A 27,129-nucleotide genomic window follows, 5' to 3' on the forward strand; every position below is an offset into this window, starting at 1 on the left:
GACTTCCACTCAGGTCATGACCCCGCGGTGAGTGAGTGCGAGTCCTGGTTCGGGCTCTGTGCTGACAGCTCGGAGCCTGGAGCCTGCTTTGGATTCTGTGTCTCCCTCTCTCTCTGCCCCTCCCCTGATCGCACTCTGTGTATCTCTCTAGAAAATAAACATTAAGAAAAATTAAAAAAAAAAAAAAAAGAATTCCTTCAGCAATTTGGCCTGCTCTAATCACTTTCTTATCAGTTTAATTTACCCAACCACGAAACAAATTGCTCTTTCTTTGCCTTTATTTGCTTTTTTCTGAAGTCATTCCTTTCTGTAGGCATTCTGTAGGCCAATAGAAACTAATAGTCTACTAAGTACCACCACCTCTGCCAGTCACTAGGGACATACCGGTGAATATGACTGACTTTAAAACAGCCTCAAAAGTATCACCCATAGGATGGTCAGAATTATTTAGGATAGGGACATATATATGGAACATTCTCCTACTCTGTCTTTGGGTGTGAGAATCAAGAGAATGATTAGTTCTGCATTTTTGCAAACTTGAAGAATGTGTAACAAACCATCTCCCACAGAGTCAACCTCTCAAATGACCTTCCATCTCCAAGGCAACCAAATGGTTTTTCTAGACTTGAAAGAACTTTTCCAGCTTAGATGCATCACATCCTCACCAAACAACTTTAAGTATGAAATTAATCCCCATAATAGGCTTATGTACTCTGTTCCTCATATACCTTTTTTGCATTTGAATGTGTTCACTCAATAGTATTTGACTAATTGTTTATGAGATGTTCACTTAATCTTTTATGTATGCTTCTTTCACATATTGGCCACGTAGTTGTTGTTGTTGTTGTTGTTTTTAAACCAAAGGAGGCTATTAGGCTCTTTTGTATTTCTACTGATTTACAGATAATGTGATCCTTTGATGTCTTTCAGAGGGTAATGCATGAGCAGTATTAAAATATTCTAAGACAGATGTCTGTGTCCGAAAAGGTTTACATTTACTTTCTAAAGGTACTGATGGTTGAGCAGACATTACATAGCTTATTCCTTCCATTAAAAATAAACATTACTAGGATTGTTTTACTCTTAGATGTTTTTTTAATAGACTCTGTTCTGATAGTTCCTAAATTTTCTATTCTCTGTGTTATGACACTTAAAATAAGCATGAAGTATACAGATTTAGCATATAAATATATGACTCCTAACCTCTTTCACTAGGTTTGGTAAAAAGTTCTTTTTTTTTCTTTCCTGAATTAAAATTACTGTCACATGTACTGAGACAATGGCTTAACATGTCATGCAAAATAAAATTCACGAACAGAACTAAAATTGTAAAGTAATAATCACTTTCTATAAGAGGAACCCACATAGATTGGCCAGTTATGTTCTTCTTTAGCTGTTGTTATTAGAACCACCAAAAGTAATTTTCAACAATCTATGAGTTGATTTTAATTCTGAGTACACCTGGGATCCTGATTATCAATTATATTTGCTATCATTTTAAACTAATGTAGGCACAGGTGATAAATTTTCAAATATTTAGAAAACATTCTAAATATTTGTGTAAATAAATACCAAAAAGTCAGATATATGCTTCTTTTATAGAGGGTTGGATATTAATTTAGATGGGTGCAGATAGGGATTATAAACATGTAACACAGATTCCTCTGTCTTTTAGGAATTAAATGGAATTTGAACAAACCCAATTCTAAATGAAGACACACATACGCTTCCCATTATCTCAGAATTTGTTATTGGTAATGAGGCATATACATGGGATAGAGATTTGCTTAAATTTCTTCAATTTTTCTCTGACTCTGAGTTACTTCTATTGAAATTGTTTAGTTTATGGAATATTTTCTCCTTTTATGCGGCCATCCTCTTTTCCTGCAGTATTCACGTTAAACATCTCCCTTATGTCTTTATTCTCTCCATAACAAACAAAACGAGAATATAAAATGATAGGTGATATAGAGGATATAAAAAAAAAAAGATTGAAAAATCACCCCTCCAAATATGAATTTCATTACTGACGTCCTGTTTTTCAGCTACACTATCACCAGGCCTTTCTCACTGGCTACTGTAACTATGGGAATACAGATTTCTTTTCTTTTTTTTTTTTTATTGTGCCTCTTTGTCTTTCCATCCATATTTCTATTTTCTATCCCCACATACTTATTGAAGCCCTCTGTGCAAGAGTATGTCTAGCTCACTCTTTCCCCTTGTGTTCGACGTTTATACTTCCACAAGAAAGAAGATCCGAATGCTGAATCAGAATTCTGATCAGAATGCTGTCTCAAAAATACTTGCTGCATTTCAAGACTCGTGTCCATGGTGAGTGCTGTAGGTACCCACGAGACCCAGGGATTCTACAAATAGACAAGAAATCATTCTCTTTTATTTAGGTCCGAAGACAAACTTTTGCAGAAATGCAGAATCAGAGTGCAGAATGCCTGGGTAGGTCATCTGAAGACAATCTCTGATATATGGTACTAAGCACACATCAAAGAAAAGTTAACGTGGGTCAAGATATAGTACAACCTCTATAACTCCTGTAGGTGAACTATAGATAAACTCATTCTTTTTTCTCTCAGTAGTTTAGGAATGGGTGAATCCATCCCTCGTATTCAACTTCTTCTGTTTGAAATATGTAGATGGATCGATGTTTTCCTGATTGACACTAAGTAATTCAAATACATGCATGCTACTGTTACGTCATGTTTTACATATATCCTCTGGATATTTAATTTAGGGTAGCATTCCCATTTTTTACAATAGTGATAATTTTTAAAAATATGTTTATTTATTTATTTATTTATTTATTTATTTATTTACTAAGGTTAAGGTTGCACAACCTCTGTAATTAACAGCATGTAGAGTGTATTAAATGTACCTGACTTTATTGAGAGTTTCTTTGGGAGCTGGAAATTCGCAAGTATTCTCTGATATATTGTCAGAGGCCTTTGTGTGTATTATATGTGTGTGTGCGTCTGCTGTGGATTTGCTCAATTAAGGTGTAAACTTCTCCTCTTTTTATTGCCTAAGTTAGGATATTTCCAAAATTCCTATCTACACCAAGAGAGCACATAAATGAGATAATACCCTGTCTTATGCTAAGACTGCTGTGTTCTGTGTTAGTCTGGAATGCAGTTAGTAAGCTGCGATGTAGAAAACAAAACCAAAAACAACTAATTCAGCCTTATTTTATGACATTTCTGTACTAGGGTTTTTAATGTACAATTGTTTATAGAAAAAAAAAGTTGATATTTTGCTGCGAAAGGACAATACATGATTAAAAGAAGAAGGCTCCAGAAACATCACTTACAGAGTTGAAAGTATGAAGAATCACCTATTTTGTTTGTCCAAAGTATATGTAATAGCATAGTATTTTTGTTTCTTTGTTTGTTTTTTGCTGTGTTTATTATGGTGACAGACACTCGGTTTCAGAGAAACATAGGTGATTTACAATAATGGTGTAATTTCCTGGAATGCTTAAATGGATAACATTTAAACTTTCTTCCTTAGGAGATTTTTTCAGGGCAAAATCATTTAATCTGACCTCTCCTTTGAATTTTTTTAAATATTTATTTATTTTGAGGGAGAGAGAAAGAGAGAGAGGGAGAGAGAGAGAGAGAGAGAGAGAGAGAGAGAGAGAGAGGTCACAAGCAGGGGAGGGGCAGAGAGAGAGGGAGACACAGAATCCAAAACAGCACAGAGCCTGCTCAAACCCAGGAACCATGAGATCACGACCTGAGCCAAAGTCAGATGTTTAACCCACTGAACCACCCAGGTGCCACCACTCCTTTGATTTCTAAACTTTCTAGCCAGAGAGTATTTCTATCTTCATGCTTATAACATTTCAGTGATGAGGAACTCAGTAAATCCTAAGTAATATAGTCTCATCTTTTTTTTTTTCTGAGATATTATTTATCTCCTTGTTACTTCTATTCCTTTGAGCCAAATAAATTGATTATTTTTACCTGACGGCTCTCCAAATATTTAAAGAAAGTCAAATTAACCAGCAAAAAGGAAGAGATATGGGAGACCAAAAAAATGTCAAGAATTTTCAAGTCTTTTGAAGGTAATCAATACCGTGTATACCAAATACATCTTAAAAACCTCACAAAGGTTTTCCAAGGATATACATACTCATTCGGGCTCTGTGTGGTATGGATAAAAATTTGGGGAAAGCGACAAAATAAATTGAACTCATCTTATTAAAATTCACTGAACTAAGTGACTAATGCAATTGCCAACCACACAAACAAAAGTTCTCAAGTGATTCCTATATTCACAATAGGGATACAAGGTAAGCACAACCTAATGGCTTGATTAGGGGACAAAGTGGGCACATACATTAGACTAGTCACTGAAATTACCCTGGGAAAGATTATTTTCTCACAATACTAACTTTAGGTAACTGCATAGACCAGTGGTTTTAAAACGCGTGGTTCCTGAACCAGCAGCATTAGCATCACCTGGGAACTTGGAGGAATACATATTCTCAAGCCTCTCAGTAATCACACCTAATCCAGAACTCACGTGGTGAGGTCCATGGGGGTTTAGCAAGCCCCCCACGTGATTGTGAACCATGGGGTGATTGGAAACAATTGATATGAAATACAGTTTTCTCTAAGTTTTGGCTGTATTTGCACCTTTGAAAAAGGCCAGTGATGTGGGTCCCTGGATGGCTCAATCGGTTAAACACCCGACTTCTGCCCAGCTCAGGATCTCACGGCAGGAAGCATGGGACTCTGCGCTGACAGCTCAGAGCCTGGAGCCTGCTTCTGTGTCTCCCTCTCTTTCTGCCCCTCCCCTGCTCACACTGTCTCTCTCTCTCTCTGTTTCAAAAATAAATAAACATTAAAAAAAAGACAATGATGCTGCCAATACTAAACCCAATTGATGTAAAGACATAATTGCTCCCCTACCCCCACCCTGTGTCAAAGTGGTCAATAATGTAAAAATGTAAATGTAATAATAATAATGTAAAAATCTTGGCTTCCCTGAGGGGCAACTGCACCCCAGCAGGCTCTAAGGCTAGAGTAGGTGATGGTGCCGTGGGGCCAAAGAAAAGACTCGAAGGCAATTGACATATACATTTATTGAGGGAACTGAATAAATTCAAAAGCCCCAACTGGACAAAGATTCTGCTGCTGAGATCTACATGCAGCAAGATTTTCTATCAGGACAATTTACCCTGGCCACTATCAGTGGTCCTTCCGCTCCTTACCTGGCCAGCGTTTCCAGGGGATCAACACCGGAAACCTGGACATTCTTTGTTATAAGGGAAACACTCCAGGTTGGCCATCCCCAGAACCCCTGACCTTAAACACTGAACAACATGTATTTTTGCACATTGTATTTGATGGCAACCTAGAAAGAGGACTGGATCTCGACATTTTCAAGAGAGTGATTACCAGGAGTATCCAGCGTGTGTTTTGCACAGACTATCTAGCGTGTACCATACATCTGATCTCCAAGGGTAATAAAAACACAGTCCTCCCTTCTTCCTAACACTACACTCTCCCAGAGATGGGCCAGAATTAAGGGAAAGAGATTTCTTGTCCCATTCTTCCTGTAACTAACACTTTCTTGCAGAACAGTGTTGCAGTAGTGTGGTAAATACATAATCAATGGTTCAAAACACGAACCCTGTTTATGGGGTATGCAGATAGACTTTTTAAAAAACTATCGGTTATTTGTGCATTTCATGTTCACTTGTGTTGATTAAAACACCCATTGATGTTTTTGTTTCCCTTTGCTATGGATTGACAACTCAGTAAATTTGTTAGTAATATTCTCTGTCACAAATTCTCTCTTAGTCTATGTTTGGTCTAGACTGGATACCTTTGAAGTGATTTTTTTTCCCAATGACTATATCCCTTAATCTAACTGATTTTTATATTGCCTTTTAAAATTTCTGCTCATTTTGCTTTACAACTTATTATTCTTTTGTTGGTGGAACTATGCCTTCGCCTGCTTTGTTGAGTAACTTAAATATGTTTCTTCAAAGACTTTGAAAAGCCTCGTACATTTCATTTCATTGTCAGGATTGTTGGCTATTTTCCTAAATAAGACAATGTTTCATGTTTTGAAATTGCTTTCTGGGATCATTTCTGTTGCTATAGTTTAAGGGCCAACATCATTTAATCTGGTCGCTCCTTTGATGCTTGAGACCCTTTTTAGACAACGTAGCCCATATAAGAGTCCTGTATCCACTCTCCCACTCTTTGAATGATGGTTGATTCACTACATCCTGAGCAATACTTTCAAATCATTTACTTTTTGATCAATTATTTATTCCTTTTGTTTTATTTGTTTCTTTTTGTTCTCCTCATCCTTCCATGGCCAATAGCTCCACAGTCACCCCCGCACTCCTGTGCTCTTCTCTGCCATTTCAAATGGCATTTGACAGCTCCTGTCTATGGGGACATTGGAGAGAATACAGGCCCAATCAAAAAGCTATTGGGCAGTTTGGTTCACTTCCTAAGTATGGCTAAGCATGGGTCCGCCAGCTTCACAAAGCCAACAGCTTGCTAAAATCTGCAGGAACTGGTAGTTGGAAACAGTTGTTTTGTTTTGTTTTGTTTTGTTTTGTTTCGTTTCTTTTTGTTTTGTTTCCCCATTAGACTTCTTTTTCACAATGGGAGCACATACCCACACCCTATAAATATCTTTTCTGCTTTATTTTCACCTTTGAAGTTTTAATTCCTTTACCCTGCAGATGCTAAATTTTAAGCTCCCACTGTCTGTCTATCCCTTGACCTGAACCTGACAATACATCGGCTTCAGTCCTTCCTCCCGCTTTATAGTGTTATTTCACCTTCTGCTCCTAAATATGTTTCACCTTGTTCTTTGTATTGCTTTAGCTACTTAGTTTCGTTTCTTACTTTATCTTTATCTTACTTTATCATTGTTATGTATTTAAAACGGAAGGAGAGTATCAAGGAAAAGAAAGTTTAAGAACATCTTAGCCGGAAATCACTTACTGTGAATTTGCAAACATGAGTCATGACTTTCTATGGAAAAACCACTAGGTGGACATGAAACCCCTAAGTTAATGGTTCTGTTCAGCAGCAAGCTGCAGGGGATGAGTTAGGAGCCAAACCGACACTTGAAATGTAGAGATATTCAGGCGTCAGGAGGACAAAAGGCTGAAGTGCCACCTCGGACCATATGCTTTGTGCTCAAAAGACAACCACAACACCAACAATCACAGTTAATGACAGAAGTCTAATATCTCAAAGCTACTTAAGAATATGCTATAGAAGTAAAAAAGGAACTAACAAGAAAGAAAACATCTCTATACATCAAGAGTGAAGCCATCAAGATAATTCTCTGTTCTGTCTTTGGTCATGAAATGTGGGCACATGATATCAAATGCCCCTGACCTGTGAGGCATCTCAATCTATCAGTAGGGCCAAGATAACAGCAGTAGACTCTGCCTCGTGGCGTTATTAATCTATGTTGCTCCTGCCATCATTGCTTGTGTTCAGTGATCTTATCCCCTATTTGTCCTGGTTCAAGCAATGCCTTGCAATAAATATCCGTAAAACCACAGTGCTTTAAATACATTCTTTAGACCAGAAAAATTAAAACTGGCCCATACTGGGGGGCTTGCCATTCTTGATCTTGGCTTGAAAAACACTGCCAGGAACCAAGAAATGGACTCTTAACTATAGAGAACAAACTGATGGTTGCCAGAGAGGAGGAGGGTGGGGAGATGGGTGAAATAGGTGACAGGGATTAAGGGGGGCGCTTGTTGTGATGAGCAACAGGTGTTGTATGAAACAGTTTAATCACTATATTGTACACCTAAAGCTAATGTTACATTGTATGGGAACTAGCTGGAATTTAAATAACATCTTAACAAATAAAAAAAAAAAAAAAAGAAAATGAAGAAGACTGCCAGGAAGTTATAAACCATTACTAATAAAGGTATTAGGCAAAGTTCAGAGATAACATTTTAAGATTGATTCAGAGAAAGGTATTCAATACTTCCAGATCAAATGCTTTTGTAAACAACATATTTCAAACAACACTGCATTAAAATGGATTTCGTTGGACTTTAATTTCATGTTTCAGAAAATAACAAAGGCAATTTCCAGCATATTGATCCCAAGAATAAAATATTTGCAAAAGGACATTTTTGAATCATACACTTACTTTGATTAACACATTTATCCTCTGTATATTACATGTCTGCATGTAGTAACTTTTAGAAATTTCTCCAACTGCATTCCAGTGTCCTCATCCATTCTGAATTATCTGAAGGGAGAGCAAAAACTGGAAAAGATTCAAATTGATTGCAAAATTTGTCACGAGTGATAATCTCCAATTCTTGCTTGTTTATAGGGATTAGCTCGTCAGCTTTGTTCTCTTAGAGTGTTTTTGAGTGTGATTTCTTCAGCTTCAGTATGTCGTGACTTTAAAAACTATAATCTTGGGGCACCTGGGTGGCGCAGTCGGTTAAGCGTCCGACTTCAGCCAGGTCACGATCTCGCGGTCCGTGAGTTCGAGCCCCGCGTCAGGCTCTGGGCCGATGGCTCGGAGCCTGGAGCCTGTTTCCGATTCTGCGCCTCCCTCTCTCTCTGCCCCTCCCCCGTTCATGCTCTGTCTCTCTCTGTCCCAAAAATAAATAAAAAACGTTGAAAAAAAAAATTTAAAAAAATAAAAAATAAAAAAATAAAAACTATAATCTTTATTTTCCCAGATTACAACGTTATTAATGAAATGGACATCCTTTCAAACTTGGAAGAAAAATACAGTCCAGTGAGTGAAAGCAGATGACGGTGTGTCAGTCCTCTCTTGCTGAGTTATACAAGCAAGGTTTTGTCCAAGTTGCAAACTGATGTATGTTCAGGGACTAAGAAATTCATACAATAAAGAGAAATGAAGCCCTTAGCAAATTGGGGGTTCCATATCACCAGAAGGTGGAAAACATGTGAGACTGCACAGATTCATTACTTTTAGATCCATTGCTTGGTCCACAGGTTGCTTAATTTATCCCCAATTCCATTGAAAACTTTTTTCTTTGAAAACAATCAACAAAAATAAAATCTTTTGTCTTTCATTACTCTTATATTTACTCTCATTAAAAATTGGTGAGACTTAAGACATTACAGAGAATTGTGTACTATCTAATCTCACACTGTTATCTCATATAAATCTGTGAATTTTATGTTATCACTTATCTCCAAAGGCTGCATATAGGAAGAACTGACCTCTTCCATTGAAAAATAATAATAATAATAATAATAATAATAATAGTAATAATAATAATAATAGTGTTATCTCTTAATCTTCCCTGCAAATTAATTTATGATGGATGATATTTCCAAATTTTATTAAGATTTTAAATTAATTTAGATGTATGTATACATTTAGCATGACAAAGAGCAAATTATACTAATTTCTTCATTGCTGATAGTATGCTTTTAGTTTTTATGAGTCAGGGTATGCTTAAGAGGCAGCCAAAATTATTACTGTTTCGGTAAGAAGTTCATCAGTGTTTAAATGTAGTAGGTTAACTAATCTCATCCAAAAAAGATTGGCAGGAACAACTACTTGTGGATGTATGTTTACACCGACCGTCTCAGTCAAAAAGCGATGTTACTTGAAATCAAGTTTTCTCAAACATGGACCTAAAGAGGTTTTCATATGGCCAAGAGAGGCAACTCACCTTTGTCATTTTTGCATTCAACGTGTCATCCTGTGGTCTCTAGTATTTGTGTCCCCAAGTTTTTCCATGTCCAGGCACCTATTTTAAAAGTAAAAGCAAGAATAATAAGTTCAGACTTCTAGCAGATAAGAGGAAACTGTTTTCAGGATTTGTAAAAAATGCAAAAATGATAAGAGCTACTATTAGTGCCTGAATATTAGATATACATTTTGTCAACCAAAATAGATTTTATGTAGCATTAAGTTTTATAACATACATGTCAGGGAGAATATTGGTTTAGTTTGGAAACAACTTTTGGTGGATCTATTGATGCTTTAGCTTATTAAAATAACTTGGAAGTCAAAAATATTTGCATTTAAGGGAGATATTTGGAATATCACAGTATTTATCAAAGCATCTATTCTCCTTTTTTAAAAGAAGTTTCATGATTTATTTTATGCATTCTCTAAACCCAACATGGGGCTCAAACTCAGGACCCTGAGGTCAAGAGTGGCACACTCTTCTGACTGGTCCAGCCAGGCGTCCCGTCCCTATTATCCTTGTAATAAACAAATCTTTACTCGTTACCTACTGCAATAAAGTGTGTACTTTTCAGGTATATCCTTATCCTCTGGGGTCCACCACTGACCATGCCTCTACATGCATGGTTCTGCTCTCAGGGCCTTTCTTGCATCTTTCATTCCAACTCTGACCCTTTCCTTCCAGGGTGGTGGTATTTCTATTGGTATAAAACTCACCAAATTTTGTCTTTTCTTGTACTATTCATGAGAGTCGAAGCGATCAGCTAAGAAGGTATTCTACAGATCTTTCCCAGATAACTGCATTTCTATTTCTGGCTTCTGCAGAAATGGTTGATTGGATCCATAAGTTACACACCTAATCTCTTTGCCAACAATTGCCTGGCCTCAATCTTCGTGTTCTCTCCAGAGCACATTTTGTTGTTTTTTATGATAGGAATAGGCTGAGAATTTTCTAAATCACCAAGAGGCGGTTTTTATTTGCTTAATACTTTATTCTTCAATTTGTACCTTTCTTCTCATACTTTTTTCTATAAACAATAAGGGGAAAACGGGTTGCTTCTTCCACACTTTGTAGCAAAATCTCCTCCGTGAAGTATCCAAGTCAATCACTTATAAGTTTTGCTTTCCATTAGAAACTAGGACATTATTTGTCCACGTCCTCTGTCAAGGATCTCCTTTCCTCCAGTGTCCAATAGTATGTTTGTTATTGCCTTCTATGATCTGATCTCATCAGAAGGACCTAATCGATGTTCTTGTCTTGTATTATAACTTGGCAGGGTTTGCTTTTTTTTTTTTTTTTTTTTTTGGCAGGGGGGTGGAATTAACAGCTCAAATACTGTGAAAACAATCACAGTGAATGTACTCACCACTCAAATGTGATTGTGAGACTGCTGACATGTTTTGAATATATAAAGCGTTAATCATATCACTGGGGGACTCACTGGGGGTGGGAAGGCCCTGAGAACGGCTAATATGTCCTAGGTTAAAGTTAAAAAACATTGAAATCCAAAGATTACTCATGAGTAGAGTAACAATATTAAAAATTCACAACTCATAGTTTTAAATAAGCATAAATCATTATATATGCAATAATGTTAAAAATTTCCAAATATCCAAAAAGAAGTAATTTTGTATTTCAAGCAAGGTGACTGTAGCAGCCATGGAAATGTGCCACCTACATCTTCTTTCAAGAGAGAACGTGCTGAGAGCCATGTGGTTACCTGACTGCCTTACACTATAGAGCTAAAGCCAAGTCTAATGCACGTATGAGATTTTCACTGACAAAGCATAGCAGGGGTACCAGACTCCAGGTTACTTCCATCCAAGTAGGTGATGGGCTCTTCTAATGGGCAGTCTTTGCCTTGAAGTATTCCACTGACCTAGTTGAGAAATTCTCGGAAATGAACTGCAGTCTGAAGCTCCTTTACTGAACCCTCTTCTCTTCCAGGCTTTCCTTGTCCACTGCTGTACCCTTTGCCCTTTAATAGTTACAGTTGTTTCATCCTCAAAATCCTTTGCACTCCTAATTACTTCCCGTGTCACCCAAACTGTCAGAATATTTATATCCAATTAATTACAGCTAACTTTACATATAGGTCAAGTTCCACATGCAATCATTTTTTTCCCCCTTTTTCTACATTAGAAAAGCTAATGTCCAGAGGCTCCTGGGTGGCTCAGTTGGTTAAGCATCCAACTCTGGATTTTGGCTCAGGTCATGATCTCGAGGTTGCAGATGGAGCCCCCCTGGGGTTCCACACTGGTTGTGGAACCTGCTTGAGACTCTCTCTCTTTGCCCCTCCCTTGCTCACTCTCTCTTTTTCTAAAAAAAAAAAAAAAGAAAGAAAGAAAAGAAAAAGAAACAGAAACAGAAAAAGAAAAAGGAAAAAGAAAAAGAAAAAGAAAAAAAAAGACAAAGAAAAAAAGAAAAAGAAAAAGAAAAAGAAAAAGAAAAAGAAAAAGAAAAAGAAAAATAAAAATGTGTGCTCAGTTAGATGTTTACAGTAGTACTTGGTGGTATTGAATAGTTTCCTGTATTCAGATTGAATATGGATCCAGAAATTTTTTTTTAATTTTTTTTAACGTTTTATTTATTTTTGAGACAGAGAGAGACAGAGCATGAACGGGGGAGGGGCAGAGAGAGAGGGAGACACAGAATCGGAAGCAGGCTCCAGGCTCTGAGCCATCAGCCCAGAGCCCGACGCGGGGCTCGAACTCACGGACCGCGAGATCCTGACCTGAGCTGAAGTCGGCCGCCCAACCGACTGAGCCACCCAGGCGCCCCTGGATCCAGAAATTTTGATGAGATTCACACTGAAGTGTTCTTTATATGGCCTGGTTGCTGCTAAATCAATACCAACAGTTTAATCAGCAGTGAGAAAGGTGAACATTTCAGCCAGGGAGAATCCATGAATGGATTCATCCTAATGCAATCGCTGGACGCATTTGACTTGTGGAGTGAGTTTTCCTGTCCTGCTGAAGAATTTGCACATCATTGTTAATATGCCTCATAACCTGTCTTTGGTTTCTTGGTCTAAAAAATAAAGAAAATAAATTAGAAAAGGGTTGGACTCCAGAACCAAACTGTTTGTGGTAAGAAGTTCCTTATTAAGAACTTCCATCTTTGTAAGAAACCTGATTGCGGACATTAAAATTCATGATGACTTGATTCTGAAATTATGGATTCAGGTGATTTTAGAAGATAAACATATCGCTCATAAGCACTGCTTTAGGAAGCCATTTAAAATCATAAAAAAAGTATCTCTGCTGGTGTTATCAGTGTCAAAGAAAATGATATCTCATCTTTCATGTCATAACCCAGGAGGACACCTTTACCCTTTTCAGACAACATACTTCAATACATGCATGTCCTTTAAAGATTTTTAAAAATACGTGTTAAAATTTTTCTAACTCTAAATTTTGTGTAAATATACACAAATTCACTGATCCTCTTCAACAAATTTAAAAACAGAAAGAGAAATAGACCAAATAACATCTGACCAGACTTTTTGTCAAGGGATAGCATTCCCTTCTATGTATCTATTCCTATCTTATTCACAATTTATGACTTTTCTACATACTGATTTCACCTAAGATGTTTTGATATAGTTAAGTACATGAGGAAAAAAATCTGTATCAACCTTATAATAGCATAACAAATGTCCATTTCTTAGGTTATTAAAAATAGTTATAATGTGCCCTTGTCATTTGTATCTGCAATTAAACTTTGGTTAGTATTTTAATATATTTATAAAAATTTAAAAATTGGAGATTTGGTTATTATTTTGTTCTATTATGTTTGCATTGTTTTCCCAGAGTTAAATTTTATTCTACGCATCTTTTTTTATGATAAATTACAGTCTCAATATATGCTAGTACCTTACCACCTAAGAATTCTACTGATTGTGAAGGTTTAAACATTTGCTAAGAGTAAGGTAATTTTGAGTGAGTTGTAGTATTCTGAAAGCAGTTTGGCTGTGGAAGTAACTTGAAAGTATGTGTGGTTTATTCTTTCCTTTTCTGTCTCTCTACTTATAATCTTATTTGTGACTCAGAAAAATTAAAATACATGTTCCTTAATTTTAGTGGAGGTTCGAAGTATAACCCTATTTTCAGCAAGGACAGTATTTCTCAACAACTTCATAAATACTGCTTTTGGTCCCACAATATATCCTTCCTTAAATTTCTTCACATTTTAATGTGTAAGCTCATAAATAATTTCATTCTGTGAGTATCCTACTTACCAAAGAGTTTAGATTGTTTATTACTATAGCAGTGAATAGAACATGTAAACTAAAAATGGTGTACAAAAGTCAGCTAAAATTATAATTACTGTGGGCAGCAGAGTCAATAAAAAATTATTGAGTACTTTCTGGTTAGCCCCAGGCTAGAAGTAGAAGATAAAGAAAGAAATGCTGCATATACGCTGGTCTCACATTATTGATATGTTAAAAAAAAATGTTACAGGACAAAAGGCTAAGTGGAAAAGGAGAGATAAAATTAAAAAAAAATGTTGCAGGAGAATAGGACAAAGAAAACTTATCTTCCTTCCTACATTGTTTGTTTCTTCCTCCTTTTTTTATATGTGGTTATAATGCTCTATATTTCCTTATGAATATAATATCTTGTTGAATATTTAACCCTGGAATGGAGTCATTGACCAGGGCATGTTTTCCTTTACTGGACTATTAAAATAATCCTCATCACCATGGTCTACAACATTTCTTAGCATTTATAATAATGATAAAGTCCTTGTTATGTTATTCTCATTCTCACAATGCTTGTAAACCTATTTGAAGACATTTTTAGCAGAGCTTGAGAAGGGAATACTTACCTGGGTTTTTGTCCAACTACTGATGTGATGAGGTTACATATTAGCGCAAACGTTTGCTTGCTAATTTAAGATAATTTGAATAACTCAAGATAATTTGAAGACAATGATCCCATCTCGAAGAATGCCTCAGTTTAATGTCACCTAAACAACAAACTCTCTAACAGCAGGGGATATATCTCCAGAATTTCGTTTATAGCCTATCAAATAATGGATGAATGGTTGCATTCATTAATGAATAAATTTTGAATATCGGAGCTGACCTTCTTCACATTATTTCTTAATTATTTCTTCATTATTACCAAAATTTCTGATTTTTTTCAAACTTAGTTTCATATGCATTTATAATACAAGAAAACAATAATATTTTGTTGAAACCAATTTTCTTGTTAGGAAAATCACTTGTCTTTACGTTTGTGAATATAGCTTTCTCAAGATTCAGTGGCTGACTCTAGTTGTCTGGAATGTGTGAAACTAATATGTGAATTTTCATGTTACATCACCTTGGATTTGTTGAAGGCTTCTAACTGTTGCAAGCTGTACAAGGCAAAGGAAGAGAGAGAAAAATAGCAAAGATCCCCTTCTTTGGATGTACTGAAATACCAGAAATGGAATTTTAAAGGTAGAAGAGAGCTTAGATGTTATTTAGTTAAAGTAAAGCACCACACTATAACACAGAGATCTGTGTTAGATCTGAATTAATTCAGTTTTTCTCAGCTGGCTCAGGGCTGCACATGGATTTAATCCAGATCGCCTTGCCCAAATAATATCTATTCACATTCAATTAATCCACTTCCACTTTAGTCTCTCCAAACTGAAGTGCCCTGATAGTTTTCTTTGTTCTGCTTCAACAGTTTCTTACTATCCCCAATCATCTAGAAAATTAAAATTACTTTTTTTCTAGATTGTCCTTGCTTTTATATGCTTTTTTTCTTTACTAGAATTACAGAGATTATTTTGGATTTGAATGTGCTTTACAAAAAGCCACTTGACTACTGCCTTACTTGATGGTTCATTGGAATTTAGATTTTCAGGTTTTTCTTTTATATATTTCTGTCAAGAGTAACTCTCTTTCAGAGTTTCATTTTGAGTCACAGGCAAGCAGTTGGCACAACGTAAATGGAAACGTTTTATGAAGAAATACGTAATCAATGAAAAATAAGGTACACTACTAAATGAACAAAATACATCATTTCCTAAAATATAGAGATATAAGCAGAGAAAATTTCTCAGAGAAATAGTAAAGAAGAACAAACGAATTCTATTTAACATATTTTGTCAGGCTACCAGAATATTGTTGGGCTTCCAAATGCATATGTATTTATTTTTAAATAATTAAAATGTAAAGAAGTGAACAAAATTTAAGGCAATTCCGCCACAAAGAGAAAATAAGTGTTGTATTTTTGGATATTTATGAATAATTCCTTTGTAGATATATGTTTACAAGCAAAACTCAAATTGCAGTTTCAATTTAGTATCCAGAATTGTCACCATGCCTTATATTTACTCTGCATTATATTCACATGGGATTAACAATGTTCCATAAATTTAATTATGACTTATGGCAGGTTTCATTCAATGATGTACCATTATCTTGGAGTATGCTGTTTTCCCCTGGCTTCATGTTTCTTTGCAGGAGGGGATCTTGTTATGATACCTTTCCTCAGTGTTTCTCCATATTCATGAATTTGAGAGAAAAACAGAGCTCTGTGTCTCAGCAACTTATGGGATATCTTTTGATATCTACCTGCCTACATGTATTATGTGTTGTCTTCTCTTTTGCATGCAGTGAAAAGGTCAGTCCCTTTTCTACAGAGGCTTGCAAAGACAGTGCCTGAGTGGCTGAACTTGCCTAATTCAAGTTTCCTGCAAATCTAAGGCCTATTGATTGTCCAATGATTTTATTTTTTAATGTTTATTTAATTTTGAAAGAGAGAGAGAGCGAGTGAGCAGGAAATGGGCAGAGAGAGAGGGAGACACAGAATCTGAAACAGGCTCCAGGCTCTGAGCTGTCAGCACAGAGTCTGACGCCAGGCTAGAACTCACAAACCGTGAGATCATGACCTGAGCCAAAGTTGGGCCACCAATCGACTAAGCCACCCAGGCGCCCCTAATGATTTTACTTCTAATAAGATATCATTTTGATTTTCATTCGCCTGCCTTCTTTTCCATTTCGCTGTTGGTTCCAAATTCTGGTGCAGGAAAGAGTAAGTCATTTTATTAAGCTTTTTAAAATATCTAACAACACAATGTACTTATAAATTTATTTTGTGAAATATTTATTGGTTCTAATGTTCAATTACTCTAAATTAATATGATAAAATTTTGCAAATAAATTATTGCCTATATGAGAAATTATTTTAAATGAGAATTCCAGGAAAGGTATATTATGTCAAGAAGCATGAGGATTCGCAAGTTTCTTGATAAATAGTATAAACTTACTTTTTTAATTATAATTTAAACAGAATTTGAAGAGACAGCCCATTCATTATTCTTATCTATGTTGATCTCGGTATTTTTGAAAATATTGCTAAGTTGATCAAATATGTAATCATTTTTATCTGCATTTCATTGATTAGTGACATTGTAAAATATGAAGTGATTAATTAGTAATTTTCTTTTTCGCGTCCTCAAAAATTCTTCAAAGAATTAGAAGTACTACATGATCTGTCTTCACTCCATTAACTTTCTGCTCTCATTTCCTGTTAGTTTCCAATGTACTTATTAGGACCAGAGTGGCTTGTTTTTCAATGTGTTCATAAAAATTTCTCTATGTATGTAGATTTTTTCTTTCTCCTGCCCAGATTTTTGATAATAACTTATCTAGAGTTTGTATACTTATTTTCACATGTCATCAGTCTTTATCACGTGCTAGTACATTTGCTTTGGCAAATAAGTTCTTTACAATGTACAGTGTTTCCATTCTCCTAGAATTTTTGTATGTGACATTAGTCCCAGTTATTTATGTTTGTATTTATTTTTTTTTTATTTTTTAAAATTTTTTTTTTTTCAACATTTTTTATTTATTTTTGGGACAGAGAGAGACAGAGCATGAACGGGGGAGGGGCAGAGAGAGAGGGAGACACAGAATCGGAAACAGGCTCCAGGCTCCGAGCCATCGGCCCAGAGCCTGACGCGGGGCTCGAACTCACGGACCGCGAGATCGTGACCTGGCTGAAGTCGGACGCTTAACCGACTGCGCCACCCAGGCGCCCCTATGTTTGTATTTAAACAGCAATAAACATCTCTAATTTTCTTGTGAAAAATTTAAAACATTCTTATATATTGTTAATTTACTTTTAATAAGGTGGTTCGTCTAATCACTACCTCTCAGCAGTATAATTTATCAATTATTTTTAAAAATTAGCATACAATTATCATGATAGGCAATGAATAATGTATAGAATTGTTGAACGACTATATTGTACATCTGAAACTAACATAACACTGTATGCTAACTATAATGAAATTAAAATAAAAAAACAATAAAAAATTAGCACATTTATTGTGAATAATATATTATTTATTCATTTTTTAATTGCTAGTATTATTTTTCTATTAGCAGTTTTTTGGGGGAAGTACCTGTTTATTTCATTTCCCAGTTTTTAAATCATTATTAACAATCATTTGAAGTTTTAAAATACATAATTAACAATTTTGACTTCTTAATTGTTCAAATAATGTGTCACCTTTATTTCTTTGAATTTTTATTTACACCTTTAAAAAAGGTAACAATATATGTACATTTTGTTCCTAAAACTTTCTCTATGTTTTTCTTACTTACGAAATATTTTCTCAAACTGATGGTAAGTTATAATTAGAATTTGATCCTGGTTGTTTTATGCTTTCAATTTTACATTAACCCTTCAATTTGGCTGGTATATGTTTGGATCATATAATGATCAGTTTCTTTCCAAAATACATTAATCAACAACATATTGCCTGCTTGTATCAGAATCTTATTTAGCGTATACTCAGTTCTTGTATGTAAGGCCTATTTTCTTATATTTTACTAATTGCTTACCATTGATTCAGTACTCTTCCATTTTAGTTAAAGTTATTGTAATATTGATTATGCTTTTCTGTTTTATAACACCTGCTCCATTGTAGTCTAAAATTTTCTCTTTGGCATATGTCCACAGTATTTTGAAAATAGTGAAACCTTTCTGTTGACATATCCAATATATTTTCTAAGTATTAGAGCTAGATTTTTTAAAGTATTAAATCATACATATTATAATATGCATATAATCATCCTTTATGTTTCATTATTTATACACTTTTGTCATCATACTGATTTTTACATTTAATATTTAAAATTTTTTTAATGCTTATTTATTTTTAAGAGAGAGAGAGAGGGAGGGAGAGACAGAGTGTGAGTGGGGGAGGGGCAGAGAGAGAATGGGAGATGCAGATTCCAAAGCAGGCTCCAGGCTCTGAGCTGTCAGCACAGAGCCCGACGCGAGGCTCGAACTCATGGACCTTGAGATCATGACCTGAGCTTAAGTGGGACGTTTGACTGACCGAGCCATCCAGGCGCTCCATGTTTAAATTTCTAATAAATGTAATAAATGTTAACTAAAAAATGATATCAGATAGCTTTAAAAACAAATCTAAGCCTTTACTTTTCTTCTTGATTAGGCATAAAAGATACTCAGGAAATCACTGTTGAGACCCAGTTAATATTCATTATTGGGGAGGAAATTCACAAATAGACTTGCCCTACATTGTTGAGAAAATAGCAAAAGTGACCAACTGAAGAAACCATGATAAACCTCAGAAGAAGTATGAGGACATGATAAAATTCAAAATGAGTCACATTTAAGGATACGAACAAAAATCTTCTCATTAGATAAATTACCTAATAAATGGGCATACAATATATATAACAATAATAGGCAGTCTTGAAAAAATCCGTTAGATTAAAACAAAACTACCAAATGAAGCAAAAATTAAACTTGAAGGATTTGAAAATAAACTGAAAATATGGATATCAAATTAAAACCTGCAGAATATATTGGCATTATTTAAAGGCACTATAAAGAGACAGCAATTTCTTAGTGTTCAAGTTTTTATGTAAAGAAAGTCTAAAGAAAACCTTTTAAATCTAATAGGAAAATACATAAATTTAAACGATTAGAGAGAGAAAACAAGCACAAAACAGAAATCCAGGAGGTAGAATATATTTGCAGTTAAATAATTGAAGAAAATTTGATGACAACTTATTAAGACTATTAAGTAACAAGATAAATTGAAAACCACTGGATCACCCAAACCAACATAAACTAAAGTAAAAACAAAATAAAACCCCAAAACCTTTAAAAAGATCAACACCTGTATGTAACCAAATGAAAAAAAAAAACATTTTAGGGACACCTGGGTGGCTCAGTCGGTTAAGCGTCTGACTTCAGCTCAGGTCATGATCTCATGGTTCATGGGTTCGAACCCCACAACAGGCTCTGTGCTGACAGCTTGGAGCCTGGAGCCTGCTTCAGATTCTGTGTTTCCTCTCTGTGCTCCTCCCCTGCTTGTGCTCTGTCTCTCAAAAATAAATAAATGTAAAATAATAATTTTTTTAAAAAAAATTTAAATTACATTTCAAAATGTTCGCAATTATCCTTCAAAAAATTACATTAAAAAAATGAGGGGCTCCTAGGTGGCTCAGTCGGTTAAGCGTCCATCCTCGGTTCATGATCTCGCGGTTTGTGAGTTTGAGCCCCACATCGGTCTCCATGCTGACAGCTCAGAGCCTGGAGCCTGCTTCAGATTCTGTGTCTCCCTCTCTCTCTCTCAAAAATAAATAGACATTTTAAAAAATTCAAAAACAAAACAAAACAAAACACAGTTATATTGGGCACCCGGGTGGTTCAGTCAGTTAAGCATCGGACTTTGGCTCAGGTCACGATCTCGGGATCCTGGTCTGTGGGCTTGAACCCTGCATGGGGCTTTGTGCTGACCGCCCAGAACCTGGAGTCGGCTTCAGATTCTGTGTCTCCTCCTCTCTCCCTGTCCCTCCCCCGCTCGCACTCCGTCTTTCTCTCAAAAACAAATAAACGTTAAAAAAAAAAAAAAATGAGAAAAGCACACATCTGTCTTCCAGTTCCACATGTAAGGAGTTTGGAAGTCATCAATCCATCTTAACCACAAAGAAGAAGCTGAACAGACTGAAATACCAACAACTCTTACTGGATCCTTTAGAGAGGTGAGGAGACAAGGCAAAAACTGCCTGCAAGGCTGGAGAAGTCACAAGTAGGAGCTGCTGTGGGAACTAGTGCCAGAGATAGGGAAACCTGAACTGTCATTTACGAATTGCTGGATGCCTTGTGTATTGACACCTGTGACAGTTAAAGACTCCCAGGAAATTAATTCATGGGAAAATGAAATACCACTGCAAACCTATTAGAATGAATAATAATAATAATAATAATAAATCTGACAATGCCAACTGCTAGCAAGAATGCAGAGCAACAGGAACTCTCACGCATTTCTGGCAGGTATGACAAGTGATACAGTCCACTTGGGAAGAAAATTTGGTAGCTTTTTCCCAATCTAAACATAGCCTTACCATATAATTCACTAATGGTGCCTCTATGTATTTACCAAACTGATTTGAAAATCTATGTTGACACAAAAACCTGAACATGAATGGAAGCAACCCAGATGTCATGTAATAGGTGAATGGATAAAATACTTATGTACATTTATACAATAGAATATTTTCAAAAACTGAAAACAAATGGGGCATTAAAATATGAAAGGACGTGGACAGACTTTAAACAAATTTTGGTGAGTGAAAGAAGCCAATCTGATTCCAATTACAGGACATTTTGGAAGAGCCAAAGCTATAAATATAGTAATCAGATCAGTGTTTTGGTGTCAGGGGTGATGGGATATAGGTAAGTTGAACTATGCGAAGTGCGGGGGACTTTTTAGGTTGGTGGAACTATTCTATGTGATACTGTAATGGTGGATATACGACAATTCGCGTTTGTCAAAATCCCAAGAATTTTATGGCAAAGAAGTGAACCTTAATGCCTGTTAATCAAAAAAAAAAAAAATCTTAGGATTTTGGGGCAATCCCGGAAGGGATTTAGATTGTGACAAGAGACTCTAATTGTATTACAAATATATGCAACAACTACTGAAGCAGATGGAGAGAAATGAAGCCAATATATATAATTTTAGAAATGTCTAGAATCCGTAATACTAATGGAGAAAGGATGTACGTATAAGCACTGTATTCTGATTGGTAAACTTATTCCCCTTGGAAATAGAGGTTAATCAGTCGAATACTGCCATAAACGTGTGCTGAAATTGAAAAATTAACTAAGTGGAGAGTGGTTGATAATATCCAGGTTTGTTACTGTTGGAGTGGGTGTTTACCGTTCTGCAAGGGAAGGAGACTACAATGATCCATGTGGCAATGAATTAGAGATGAAGCTGTGAGTATGAACTCGTGTTTGGCTTCCTATAGGTACAGATGGTTACATTAGAAATATTTATATATATGTGTATATCCATAGGTTGGTTTACACACACACACATATATTGCCTTTCTCTGCCAATTGAAAATCCCTGAAGTGATGACACCTCAGTAGAAAGAAGGACACAAAGCACTCTGATCTTGGTTCCTCATACCATTCTTCAGTAAAATGAGTTGGAGTTCCTTGAACAAATGGATGATTCCAGGATTGGGTAATATGACATTCAAGATGAACCTGGGTCATATTGTAGTGTCAGAGAGCAAGATGTGCAATGAGAGGAGAGAAGTGGGAAGGAAGAAAGAAAGGAAGAAAAATGAACACTGTATAAAGGTAGGTCGATGGGGCGCCTGGGTGGCGCAGTCGGTTAAGCGTCCGACTTCAGCCAGGTCACGATCTCGCGGTCCGTGAGTTCGAGCCCCGCGTCGGGCTCTGGGCTGATGGCTCGGAGCCTGGAGCCTGTTTCCGATTCTGTGTCTCCCTCTCTCTCTGCCCCTCCCCCGTTCATGCTCTGTCTCTGTCTGTCCCAAAAATAAAAAAAAAAAGGTAGGTCGAGGGCACACAAGAGCCAAAGTAAAAGAATTTGAATGGCTAAAATTGGAAAAATTTGAGTAACAAAATAGACAAAGTAGGATTAGTTTGTAAGCCAAAATATAAAATAAATATCCATGAGTCCATACTGATATAAAAGCATGACTAAAACAATAAAGGGGTAAGAATAGAAAAATGCTCCCATGCAGTATTCTACATAATTTATGCAAGTACTCTGCCCTCAGGGAGGGTGGCATAACTCCCTCTCCTTAACTGTGAGCTATGCATAGTGACTTCCTTCCAAAGAGTACAGTATGAAAAGGGTGAAAAAAATAATGGCTTTATAGCAGAGAAAGCGGACCAACACCACATCAGGCAAGGGATAAAGGTCAACATCCAGTGAGAGGAACCATGTTGATAATATTTATTCTTTATACAATAAGATTAAAATGGCAATTTACCATTGTGATCTTTCTCTCTGTAAACCAAAACCCTGTCCTAATTATGACAAAAAACACTGGAAAGATTCTGATTTTGTAGGGGCACCTTACAGAAAGAAAGAAAGAAAGAAAGAAAGAAAGAAAGAAAGAAAGAAAGAAAGAAAGAGAGAAAGAGAGAGAGAAAGAGAGAGAGAAAGAGAGAGAAAGAAAGAAAACACTTCAAAAAACTAAAAACCAAACTGGCTAGTTTTATTCAAAAATGTCAAGGTCACTGAGTCACCTGGGTAACTCAGTTGGTTAACTCCCTAACTCTGGATTTTGGCTCAGGTCATGATCTTACACTAAGTGAGATCGAATCTTGCCTCAGGCTCTGTGCTGAGAATGAGGAGCCTACTTGCGATTCTTTCTCTCTCTCTCTCTTTCTCTCTCTCTCTCTCTCTCTCTCTCTCTCTCTCTGCCCCTCTGTGCTTGCCCTCTTTCTTTCTCTCTCTCAAAATAAATGAACAAACAATAAAAAACGTCCAGGTCATCAAAAGGAAAAAAATAAATGTTTAAGAAACTGTCAAGACAAGTGGAGACTAAGAAGACATGACAGACATTTTCAAGGAGACATATAATGATACCATGAGGAGAAAAAAGTAGATGCGGTAAAATCTAGAAAATTTCAAAAAAGTGTGGACTCCTGTTAATAACAATATATCAGTACTGGCTCACTGACTATAGTAAATGCATCATGCTAAAATAAGAGGGTAATAATAGGAGAAAATTGGGTGTGGTGGATAGGGGAACTCTCTATATAATCAAAGCTGGAGTCATCACAATTCTAGATTTGTGGTTCTCAAAATAGTTTGGTACCAGCATGAAAATAGACACAGAGATCAATGGAATGGAATAGAAAATCCAGAAATGAGGGGTACCTAGGTGGCTCAGTCAGTTGAGCAACCAACTCTTGATTTCATCTCAGGTCACAATCTCATATGAGGTTTATGGGATCAAAGCCCATGTAGGGCTCCATGATGATGGCACAGATTCTGCTTGGCATTCACTCTCCTCTCTTTCTGCACCTCCATCTGCTTGCACTCTCTCTCACTCTCTAAATAAATAAATATTAAAAAGAAAACCCAGAAACGAACCCAAGATTATATGGTCAATTAACCTTCAACAAAGGAGGCAAGAACATGCAATGGGAAAAACTCTTCAACAAATGGTGTTGGGAAAACTGGACAGTGACATGCAAAAGAATGAAAGTGGGCCGCTTTCTTATACCAAATGCACAAATAAATTCAAAGTGGGTGAAAGACCTAAATGTGAGACCTGGAACTAGCAAAATCCTAGAGGAGAATGTAAGCACTATCCTCCTTCACATCATGCATAGAAATTTCCTTCTAGATAGGTCTCCTAAGACAAGGGAAACAAAAGCAAAAATAAACTGTTGGAACTCCTCATTTTGTTTTAATAAATCTCAAACTTTTCTAAAGAATAAAGTCAATTAAAAATAGCATACAATGGGGCGCCTGGGTGGCTCAGTCGGTTGAGCACCGACTTCTGCTCAGGTCACGATCTCGCGGTCCGTGAGTTCGAGCCCCACGTCGGGCTCTGTGCTGACAGCTCAGAGCCTGAAGCCTGTTTCAGATTCTGTGTCTCCCTCTCTCTGACCCTCCCCCGTTCATGCTCTGTCTCAAAAATAAATAAACGTTAAAAAATTAAAAAAAAAATAGCATACAATGAAAAAAAAACAAAACTTATAGATAAGTATGATATCAAAAGCTAAATTTTCCCAGCCAATTCCAAGTTTCCTCCCTCTCTTATCCCTGTTAGAGGAAAGGGTGAGTCCTCTACTTCGACCTCTCTTACCTTTAAATTTTCTTGATGTGTATTTATTTTTGAGAGAGACACACAGTGCGAGTGGGGGATGGGAAAGAGAGAGGGAGACATGGAATCTGAAGCAGGCTCCTGGCCCTGAGCTGTCAGCACATAGCCCCATGCAGGGCTCAAATTCATGAGCCCTGAGCCATGTCGGTCGTTAACCGACTGAGCCACCCAGGTGCCCCAACCTCTTTTACCTTTTAGTCATTCACAGGATTTCACTTTGCTGCCTTTGCATTCTCTGAAGTAGGAATGGAGAAGAAATGATAAAGACATAAAATGACAAAAGTCTGACATCTAGAAACCACAAAAGAAGGAAGAACCTGGGCTGGAGTCTGGAAAGATTGTTTTTAGAGGAAAAGTTTGACATCACATATATGGCCAGTATGGATGTGATGGGTATGTATTACTTACATTAGCCTACGATAGAGCAGTCAATTAATTTGGTGCCGGCTGAGATTTTCTTTAGGGGGCCAACGCCCCCACCTACCAGCCTGTGTGGGTGTCATTGTCTGCAAACAGCTCACAGCTGGACAAGTCCACAGACATTACCCTGATTCACCTGGAGCTGCTTTGCCAAACTTGCCTTGGAACTATCCCACTCCTGCAAGAGGTCATCTCTTTCAGTGAGTAATGTGGACATATAAAAACGTCTGCATCCCAAGTCAGAGCTTTTAGTTGATGCTCTTTATGCTTCTAAGCTCTCCTCGAGATCAGGATAAAGCTAGTCTTATCTGATGCCCTGATCTCGCTCATTCTCATTCCTCATCCTATCCCAAGTTTCTTCTGAGCCTATCATTTTGGTAATCACTTACACAATAATCTCTGTTTTAGGGTCTACTTTTAGAGAATACGCCTAAGAGAGATGCCTTAAACTTTGCACCTACCTTTCCTTTCTTTCACTGTGTGTGTGGCTTCATCCAATGGCAATCCAATTTTTATAATGAAGCCACCTGGTCTCCTCAAACTAAGATTATTCATGGTCTTCAGTAGAAAGAAAGCTGAGGAGTACTCTGTTACTTTCAGCCTGAATGAAATTCCGAAAGGACCATTAACGGTGCTATCTTACTAGGAGAAGATTTAAACATATCGATTTAACTATACAAATCTATACTTACATATTTATATATACTACATATAGTCTCAACGTGAGATTAAATATATGCAGAATATAATGTATACCTATATAGGTAAATATATACCTATTAATATATTCAATAAACATATAATGCACATGCATTAATATAGTTACACATTTTAAATACAATTCTTATTTACTATAAAAGAATACATTTTACTTATTAGTAGCCACCCACTAATAAATTCACGTAGTTTAATGTTAGCATTATGAAACTATAAATAGAAGGTTTCTACAAAACTCAGAGAAGATAATTTCCAGATTTGCAGTATTCACTTGGTTTTTTTAGAATGTTAATTTTTTTTTAATAAAGAAAACACGGAGGCTTTTTATCTCAATAAGGAAAGCAACAACATGCCAGAAATGCAATGTTGCCTCTAGTATGGTAATATATTCCTTTTGAAGACTGTTTTGCTGTGGACGGAGCATAGTTTAAATCCCGAGTACACAGGAGACAGCAGTTGGCATGTGTTCTCTTCAGTTTGACAGCTCAACTTAGGTTTTATACAGCTCAGCACATCTTTATTAGTACATCAAGCCCTGTTATTGCTTAGAACAGAAAGATTCATGCTTCGGTATTCATGAGAGGGGGGCATAGTAAAGTAGAAAGATTCTATAAAATGTAGACTGTTAAAAAGGCATACAATTTTGTGATTTCTTCTCTTCCCCACCACAGCAGCCAAATGGTAATTCCCAAATTTACTAGTTAAAATGATTATTTTGTTCAAGTAGTGCAAAGGTACTCTGTAAGTACTGTGTATACAAGACACAATGTTAGGTTCTAGCTTTGCAAAGTTATATGATACATAGCATTTACCATTAAACATCTATGTTTTCTTTAAAAGTCCTCCTGGTTTACATCTTTATGGAGTGAATAGATTTTGTTTTCCTACTTACATACAGGCTTTTATTTGACTTTTATGTTTTTATAAGAGATATGCTGGTGAATCTCCTGTTCTTCTGTTATAAAATCATATTACTTTCTTTTCAACTGAGGATATAATGAATTTATAATCGAAACAATTTTCAGATACCTTAATCTTGGAACTTTTGCCATCTTTCTAATCTAATCCTGCAATACAACCAGGTAGAGATTGCGTTCTCATGAAATAAAAAAATTTTATACGTTCAGTTTTGCCACAG

General features: G+C 36.2%; 1 long non-coding RNA gene across 1 annotated transcript; it reads right to left on the minus strand.

Moving 5' to 3' along the window:
• Nucleotides 1-1,761: 1,761 nt before the first annotated feature.
• LOC131506219 (uncharacterized) lies at nt 1,762-13,085 on the minus strand. The gene is made up of 3 exons (XR_009258797.1): nt 13,054-13,085; nt 9,679-9,760; nt 1,762-1,924 (listed from the first exon to the last, which is right to left on the minus strand). It is a non-coding gene; the product is annotated as an uncharacterized LOC131506219 (long non-coding RNA).
• Between the last annotated feature and the right edge of the window lie 14,044 nt (nt 13,086-27,129).

The sequence above is a fragment of the Neofelis nebulosa genome, chromosome 3, assembly GCF_028018385.1.
Source record: "Neofelis nebulosa isolate mNeoNeb1 chromosome 3, mNeoNeb1.pri, whole genome shotgun sequence".
Lineage (NCBI taxonomy): Eukaryota > Metazoa > Chordata > Mammalia > Carnivora > Felidae > Neofelis > Neofelis nebulosa.